Below are 9289 nucleotides of genomic sequence, written 5' to 3'. Positions count from 1 at the left end.
CTTGCATAATCCATTATGGAATACTAATGTGTTAGGGAAGCCATGTCAATCTCAATATAACCACCAGCAATTTTCTCTACAAGCTTGGCATGGTTCACCTTATGATTGCATGACTACTCTCCCCCATCTTGTAGCACAAGCACATTCTCCATATTCTCCACCAACTCTTCCACAATATCTTGCTTGCCCATCAAAACCATTCACACAACCCAATCAACCATATCATCAAAATGCTCCATTCCTTACACATTTTCCTGCTCAACTAATTCCACACCCTCACCATAATAAACCAGTACAACATACTTACAATGTTGAACTGGAAAATTTACCCACCCTTCCCACCCATTCTATCTCACATGTGTTATTAGAGAAAACCTACAATGGGATTCAAAATGTTTCAAATGCAAAAATTGTAGAAGCTATGGAAGAAAATGAGGTTTCTTTTACTATGCATCAACAAGCTATTTTAAAAGCTCAAGAACTTCATGATATGATGGCTATGCGAAATCAAAAAAGTAAAGGATATATTGAAGATTGGTTTCACTCCATCATTTGTTTGCAACATCATTCTATGCTTCAACAATTTTTGATACCATTTTTTGAAGGGAAGTTGGCTTCTCATACCCTAATATCCATTAACATGCATTTTTCAAATTTGGGTATGTGCATACGTGAAGCCTTACTTCGAAAATGGCTTCATTGGAAGTACTCATATACATATTAATATTCATTTTTCAAATCAAAATAGGTTAGTGAAGAAAATAAAATAAATAGGGGAATAAATAAATGCATTTTGTTTTTTTTATGTAAAACTAGTTGTTTTTTGTTGCAACATGCTATGCAAATCAACATCGATGATAAATGTTTCAATTCATTTGTGTATGTAGATGATTTATAATAGAAATAAAAATTCTACAAACACATATATTCATCTTTATCACCAATTTGAAAAAATGATTGAATATCATTTTTTTGGCTTGCGGGCTTGATGAACTTTCTGGAAAAACAGTCGGGACAGTCATGTTTTGAGGGACCAAAAGTGAATATTTTTAAAACCTGTTTCTACCCTAGGTAGCCCTTGATTTCTACTTTCTAACCCAATTTGAATCACTCAATTTGGATTTGAAACGAAAAAGTTAGAAACAAAACATTGACAAGGTGTCTAGTGGGCAGCTCAGGAACAGAGCTGGGACAGTCCGTTTTTGGAGGCCTAAATGAATGAATTTTTAAAACCTGTTTCTATGGTAGATTCCCCTATGAATCTAGTTTACAATGTAATTGGAATCACTCATTTTTTATATCCTATGGGGAAGTTATGATCAAAATACTGACTGTCTATTGTAAATCAACACCCTTAAAACTATGTCTTTTCGACTGTTCCTTACAGTATTTGACCTATCAATTCTTCTTCTCTTCAAAACCTGTTTCTATTGGAAATAAATAAATGAATATACTTTCATTTCCAATTTGAATCCTTTGAATCCGACATCAAACGAAAAAATTATGATTGAAATATCAACTGTTGCTCTAGGCTGGGTAATCGAAAATGACTCTGTTATGCAGGATGTTATAACTAAAATTGACATATCATATCATTGAATTTTTAAAACCTGTTTCTACTGGAGATATACCTTTGAATTACCTCTCATTTAGCTTTGGAATCACTCAATTTGGACAAAAAAACAAAGAAGTTGTGATTAAAACACTGCTGGTTAGTGTGGTCGACCACTGCTCTCCCGCAGGTAACAAATAAATTTTACTTTGTTATTTTCTCCTTGGATTTGTTCTATAGAGTAACTACTTGTTAGTTTTTTGCATAATTCTTGGATTAAGGGAGCCGTGCACCTCTCTTTATCCATGATTTAATGTTTTATTGCAGGTAGACACTCGTTTTTTGCAGGTCCTAGGAGAAAAAGAATGTCAATTTATGGACAAGTGATTCTTGAAACAAATTTTAATAAAACAAAGGAATTTCATCCAACTCATTACCCAATGGATTCATAATAGAAGAAATGAAGAATTGATTTCGATTTGAAGATTCATGTTTTGTCACTGCTGCCAAAACATTTTTCAAAAAGATCATTTTTTTACATAATATCATAGCTGTTGTAACTTAATTTACATATTGTTTTTAAATAAAATGTTGTTTCTTTTCTAATTTCTCTTATATTTTGTGTTTTAGGTGTTGCTTCATTCAAAGTGTAACTCATCCTTAGCATGAATGTCGTGAACAACTAATTTGTTTTTTGCATGCTTTCATTTTATGATTGTCTATTTTGTTGTTCCTTTTTCATGTTTTGCTGTTCTTTTTCGAAATGGAACAACACTTCTGCACTTTCACGTTTTGCTGTTCCTTTTCGAATGGAACAACACTTCTGCACTTTCACGTTTTGCTGTTCCTTTTCGAAATGGAATAGCACTTATGCACTTTCACGTTTTGCTGTTCCTTTTCGAAATGGAACAACACTTCTGCACTTTCACATTTTTGCTGTTCCTTTTCGAAATGGAACAACACTTCTGCACTTTCACGTTTTGTTGTTCCTTTTCGAATGGAACAGCACTTCTTCACTTTCACGTTTTGTTGTTCCTTTCCGAATGGAACAGCACTTCTGCACTTTCACGTTTTGCTGTTCCTTTTCGAATGGAACAACACTTCTGCACTTTTCATTTTTGTTGTTCCTTTTCCAAAGGAACGACACTTGCATTTTTGTTATTCATTTTCCAAAGGAACGACACTTTTGATTTTTGTTGTTCCTTTTCCAAAGGAACGGCACCTGTGTTGTTGCTATTCCTTTTCCAAAGGAACAACACCTTTGATTTTTGTTGTTCCTTTTCCAAAGGAACGGCACTTGCGTTTTTGATGTTCCTTTTCCAAAGGAATGACACTTTTAGTTTTTGTTGTTCCTTTTTCCAAAGGAACAACATTTCCATTTTCACGCTTTTTTGTGTGTATTTTTGTTTTTTTGGTGTGCATTTTCTTTGTTGGTCCCTACACGGAACACCACTTTTTGAGTGTTTTTGCTGTTCATTCAAAAGAGAAACACTTTGGGAATATTTTTGAGAGCAACCCTTTCCTTCCTCTTGTAGGATTACTCCTAGTTCATCCCAACCACATTTTACTGATCCCCTTTTATGGCATGAAGTACACTACTTTTATGAGGACAAGAATTATGGATTTTTTTTAAAGCAAAGTTAATATCATTCACGTTATGATCTTTAACAAGACAGTTCCTTGATGATAGATTCTTTTCAAAAGGCACACAATTATTTATATATCACTTTACTGCATTGTTTTCTGTTGAACATGATATTGATTGATCATCTTAATACCATGCTGGTTCCATCATCCCTGGTTATAATCTTCTCTGTCTGTAATAAATGAGATTATGGGTATATTTTTTTCTATTGACATCTTCAACTTCTTCCGCCATCCCTGCTCTTAAGGAGTACTGAGCCTCCCTCATTTTATCATAAAAATGTGTAATAATAACAAAATTTTGTTCGCAGATGGAGGATAGGGTGTCTCATTACGAGCCAGCCTACCATGTTCATAAGGCTGTAACAGAGTGACATTCCCGTTATGGCCACCACACCAGGGTTATGATCCATTGGATAGCCCAATTATCCTTGGAACAAGAGGTCTCATCACGAGCTGACCTGATCACTTTTGCTACATCCCAGTGAATGGCAGTGTGATTATCTGGTTACCACGCCAGCACACTGATCTCTTCTGTAGAACAGCACTGTAACTCTCCATTGTTGGAAATAATACTGAGAGGGGGGGGTGAATCAGTATTATCAGATCAGATAAAACTTTTCAATTTCATACTCAGAAACATATACGCGACTTCAGTTAAGTGAACCCGCGTGTACACGCGACTGTGTCTAAAGCAACTAGCGTATATGCAGAGATCTTATGATTCAGTTAATCTTATCTTTAGTAAATGCATCAGGATATTATTAAGCATATTAACAGTAAACAGGTGCAGTATAACAGAATAGATCATCACACAAAAGCCACACACATGAACACCATGATATAAGGTGGAAACCCAATGTGGGTGAAAACCACCTGCTGCAATTTGTCTCTTTCTTCTTTAATGAGAAACTTCTTTTACAATGTACTGGTGTAGTCCTTTACCAGCACGCATGCTACAACCTGCAGAGGGCTACAACCCTCTCTCGTTTTCCAACTACTTTTGGAAGGGAGCTACAACCCCCTCAGCTCTTGTACTAGTTGATCCATTTACTAGTACGTAGGTGCTGACCCTACAACCTTCAGGGACCACGTTTCATACATTTTCATACTGGATCCAAGAGTACAAAGCAAACATTACCGCAATACAATCATCAACTTATACTTGCATCATAATTCATTAAACAACCCAATACCGAATCACTGAAACCCTGTCATCAAGAACACAGAACCCAAACCAGAATCCAGAACTCTGCAACAACCACCAAAATCAGCAGCAACCTGAAATATTAACCCTTATCATGCATACGCTACTTCACTGTACCAAAACCGCGTGTATACGCTCTTTATCCAAAGGCAACCCGCGTGCAGATCTAGAAATGATTACTTCTGCCTTCGCTGTCAGATCCGACCCTTACCAAGCGTCCCGAACAGATAACCAGCAATACCAGATCCTCTCACTGCGTCAGACACTCACAATTCATACTTCTTTGCCTAGTGATCTTCTCCTTATATAGCCTTAGGCCTTGTTCAATACCAAGAGCCAAAACCATAGAAACACAATACCATCAACCTCGAAACTAGGGATCAACACGTCCGTCGAGACATTATGGTCCAAAACCATAGGCACAACTTCCAAGGTCTAACTACCACGGACCAAAGGTACTTTTCACATGTACGCGCTTTTACTGAAGCCAACCTGCGTGTACACGCAGATTCTCCTTGCTGAACCTGCGTATATCTCTTTCTTGTCCTGCTGTACTGAGATTTGTCCTCTGATCAAGTTGCCATCACCTGTACCAACCTCTGAGCACCTGTACCAACCTCTGAGTGAGTTGCCATCAAGGACAACACTTGAAACATAATGCCAACAATCTCCCCCTTTGGACTTGATGGCAACCACCACACCAAGTCACTCTCCCCCTTTGACATCAAGGGCAAAGGGCATACCAAGATATGCTCTTCTTTGGTATACCTTCTACTGTCCATACTGTTGTCCATACTCCCCCTGAGTACATGCTGAAGTTTCTGATTTGGCTCCCCCTTTGTATATGCCAAAGTGTACCAATCTATCCACGCTCCCCTTGAGCAGATGCAAGTTCTAAGACCAGCCATTCAGATCTGTATCATAAGCATCAGCCTGCAATACCATTCCTTTGATCAAACAACAAGATGTATCATCAACTTCTAACCATAGTGCCAACAATGAATTATTTGAAGAAAATTCCCCCCCTGAGTGTGAGCCAACCATGTCTGAACCATTTCCTGAGTCTGTTCTGCTCCCCCTGAGCCTGAGCCAACCATGACTGAACCTGGGTCTGTTCTGCTGCCCTTTCTCCATATACGCGACTTTGCAGCCTGTAACTCGCGTATATACGCGACTTGTCTTCATTATATCAGCGTATGCAGGATGGAATACTGAATTTCATCACTTTCAGATTCCCCTGTGTCTGTTATGTCAGCTGACTGAGTTATCCCACACCTTTCTGTCTCTGTCTTCTTCAATTCCTGCAACTGTGATGATGTATGGTCCCCTTGTCCTGAATTTTGAAATCTGCTCCTGCATTCCCTTGCTTTATGCCCATAGTTGTTGCATGTATAACACCTTATATTTTTCATGTTCCTTCTATAACAATCAATTGCTTTGTGTCCATATGCATTGCAGGCAAAGCAATACCCTCTGAAGTACCTAGGATGCGATGATCTTTCTTGAACCATTCTACTTCTGCATCTGGCTGCAACATGTCCAAGATTATGACATACATAACATTCAACATTATTCAGCGGAGGAAATAATCGTCTATCACGTCCATAGTTAGGAGTAAAGGATCTTCCTTGAGGAATTTCTTTCCTTGGTTGTTCCTTGAGCATTTCAGATTTCTCATTAGAGTTTCTTGTCTCACCTTGTGAACTAGATTCACCTTCAACATATTCATGAAAACCAAGACCAGTCTTGATAGCAGGAGATCTTTGACTATTAAGAATATCATCCAAGACTTTAGAACTATCTTGAAATCGTAAAAGCTTATCCTTTTCTTCTAGTTTACCTTTCAAGATATTTACCTCAACTTGATGTTGTTCTTCCTTTTTCAGATACTGCTTCCTTAGGTCTTCTTCAACTTTTCTCCCTTCTTCCACTTGTCGCTTTAGTTTGATCACTTCATGTTCTTGATCTTCAAGATCTTATTTTAGAGAGAGGATCTTTGATTCAAGTCTCTGAATAGTTGTGCTCTGATCTTTTGCTATATCCTGCAATTTCTCCCTTACCCTGGTTTCTGTCTCCAATAGTTCTTTTAGTTTGGCAACTTCTTCAGTTTCTGCATTCTTCTCTTCATGTGCCATGAGACTTTTAATATCCTCGCTATTATTGGATGAAGCATTCTTCTTCTTATGTGCCATGAGACTTCTAATATCCTCACTATCATTTAATGAACTTTTAATATGGGTATAATAGCTTCTACCATCTTCTTCATATATCTTTTCTTTGTTATGAGGACATCTAGCAGCATAGTGACCAACTCTACCACATAGAAAACATTTGAAAGGTAGCTTATCTTTGAACCGTCCAGATCCCCGTTCAAGATTCTTGACAAAATTTACCTCATCTTCTTCCTCTGACACTTCGAATGCGGCCTCTGGTGGTACCTCTTGTCGCATTTCAAAAGCAGTTAAGATCCCGTGAAGCTGTGACATGGTAATTTTCTGCACATTCTCCTTTTCTTCTATGGCAGATACTTTAGAATCAAATTTAGTAGACAGAGATCTCAAAACCTTTTGAACTAAGACAACTTCCTCAAATTCTTCACCCAGATCCCTCATACAATTCACAATCTCATCCATACGCAGGAAATAATTAGCTACGCTTTCATTACTTCGCATCTTAAGAGTTTCATATCGGATTCTGAGAGTTTGAAGCTTTGCTATTTTTACCTGATCATCTCCTTCGTAGCTTGTAACGATTTTGTCCCATATTTCCTTAGCTGATTTGAGATGCATGATCTTCATAAATTCTGATTGAGTCAAAGTACTCAATAGGACAGTAACTACTTTGGCATTGAGCTCATATTGCTTTTTCTCTGCTGGATCTGTAGGAGTTGCTGATGGGAATTTGTATCCTCCTTCTACGATTCCCCAAACTTCTGCTCCAAGCGACTGTAGATATGCAGTGGTTCTTATCTTCCAGTGAGTAAAGTTGTTCCCGTCAAAGACTGGTGGCCTGATGTGTGCCTCTCTTTCTGGATTAGCCATTTGATGGATCTTTTCCTTCAAGCGATCAAGCTTTCTCTGAAGGACCTGCTCTGATACCAATTGTTGGAAATAATACTGAGAGGGGGGGGGTGAATCAGTATTATCATATCAGATAAAACTTTTCAATTTCATACTCAGAAACATATACGCGACTTCAGTTAAGTGAACCCGCGTGTACACGCGACTGTGTCTAAAGCAACTAGCGTATATGCAGAGATCTTATGATTCAGTTAATCTTATCTTTAGTAAATGCATCAGGATATTATTAAGCATATTAACAGTAAACAGGTGCAGTATAACAGAATAGATCATCACACAAAAGCCACACACATGAACACCATGATATAAGGTGGAAACCCAATGTGGGTGAAAACCACCTGCTGCAATTTGTCTCTTTCTTCTTTAATGAGAAACTTCTTTTACAATGTACTGGTGCAGTCCTTTACCAGCACGCAGGCTACAACCTGCAGAGGGCTACAACCCTCTCTCGTTTTCCAACTACTTTTGGAAGGGAGCTACAACCCCCTCAGCTCTTGTACTAGCTGATCCATTTACTAGTACGTAGGTGCTGACCCTACAACCTTCAGGGACCACGTTTCATACATTTTCATACTGGATCCAAGAGTACAAAGCAAACATTACCGCAATACAATCATCAACTTATACTTGCATCATAATTCATTAAACAACCCAATACCGAATCACTGAAACCCTGTCATCAAGAACACAGAACCCAAACCAGAATCCAGAACTCTGCAACAACCACCAGAATCAGCAGCAACCTGAAATATTAACCCTTATCATGCATACGCTACTTCACTGTACCAAAACCGCGTGTATACGCTCTTTATCCAAAGGCAACCCGCGTGCAGATCTAGAAATGATTACTTTTGCCTTCGCTGTCAGATCCGACCCTTACCAAGCGTCCCGAACAGATAACCAGCAATACCAGATCCTCTCACTGCGTCAGACACTCACAATTCATACTTCTTTGCCTAGTGATCTTCTCCTTATATAGCCTTAGGCCTTGTTCAATACCAAGAGCCAAAACCATAGAAACACAATACCATCAACCTCGAAACTAGGGATCAACACGTCCGTCGAGACATTATGGTCCAAAACCATAGGCACAACTTCCAAGGTCTAACTACCACGGACCAAAGGTACTTTTCACATGTACGCGCTTTTACTGAAGCCAACCTGCGTGTACACGCGGATTCTCCTTGCTGAACCTGCGTATATCTCTTTCTTGTCCTGCTGTACTGAGATCTGTCCTCTGATCAAGTTGCCATCACCTGTACCAACCTCTGAGCACCTGTACCAACCTCTGAGTGAGTTGCCATCAAGGAAAACACTTGAAACATAATGCCAACATCCATTTATAAATTGAGGATCCTGGCTCATATGGGTTAAAAAGCAACCCTGCCGAGGCTATGGACGCCTGCTCGCAGCAGCGGCTCTGCTTATGGTATTGAAGTTATATCTTATCGTCAATTATTATTATAATACCCTTTTCTTATTTTTTTTCTTTTTATCAGAGAAGTTATTTCCTTAACTTTTTCCCTGTTTTGAACCTTTATGCATGAGAAATTGTTTTATGATCAATCACATCATTTTCAGCTAGAATATCGTCAGCAAAGCATCTTTTTAGCATATTGTTGTCCTTTTTCGTTTTGCATAAACTATCATCAATCCAAGCATCCTATTTCTTATTCATAACTATCTTTACACACTTTGCTCTCAATATCACCATAACTTTCACCGTCCTATCATTGATATGTGTACTCTGCTTCATTTACTATTGTATAGTTCACTCCCTTGCCTTGTCATCAACACCACCCCTTT

Source organism: Pinus tabuliformis, chromosome 6, assembly GCF_031772625.1.
Source record: "Pinus tabuliformis cultivar Carrire ecotype Pingquan chromosome 6, CPIR1, whole genome shotgun sequence".
Lineage (NCBI taxonomy): Eukaryota > Viridiplantae > Streptophyta > Pinopsida > Pinales > Pinaceae > Pinus > Pinus tabuliformis.
Note: the sequence above shows the minus strand (reverse complement) of the source record.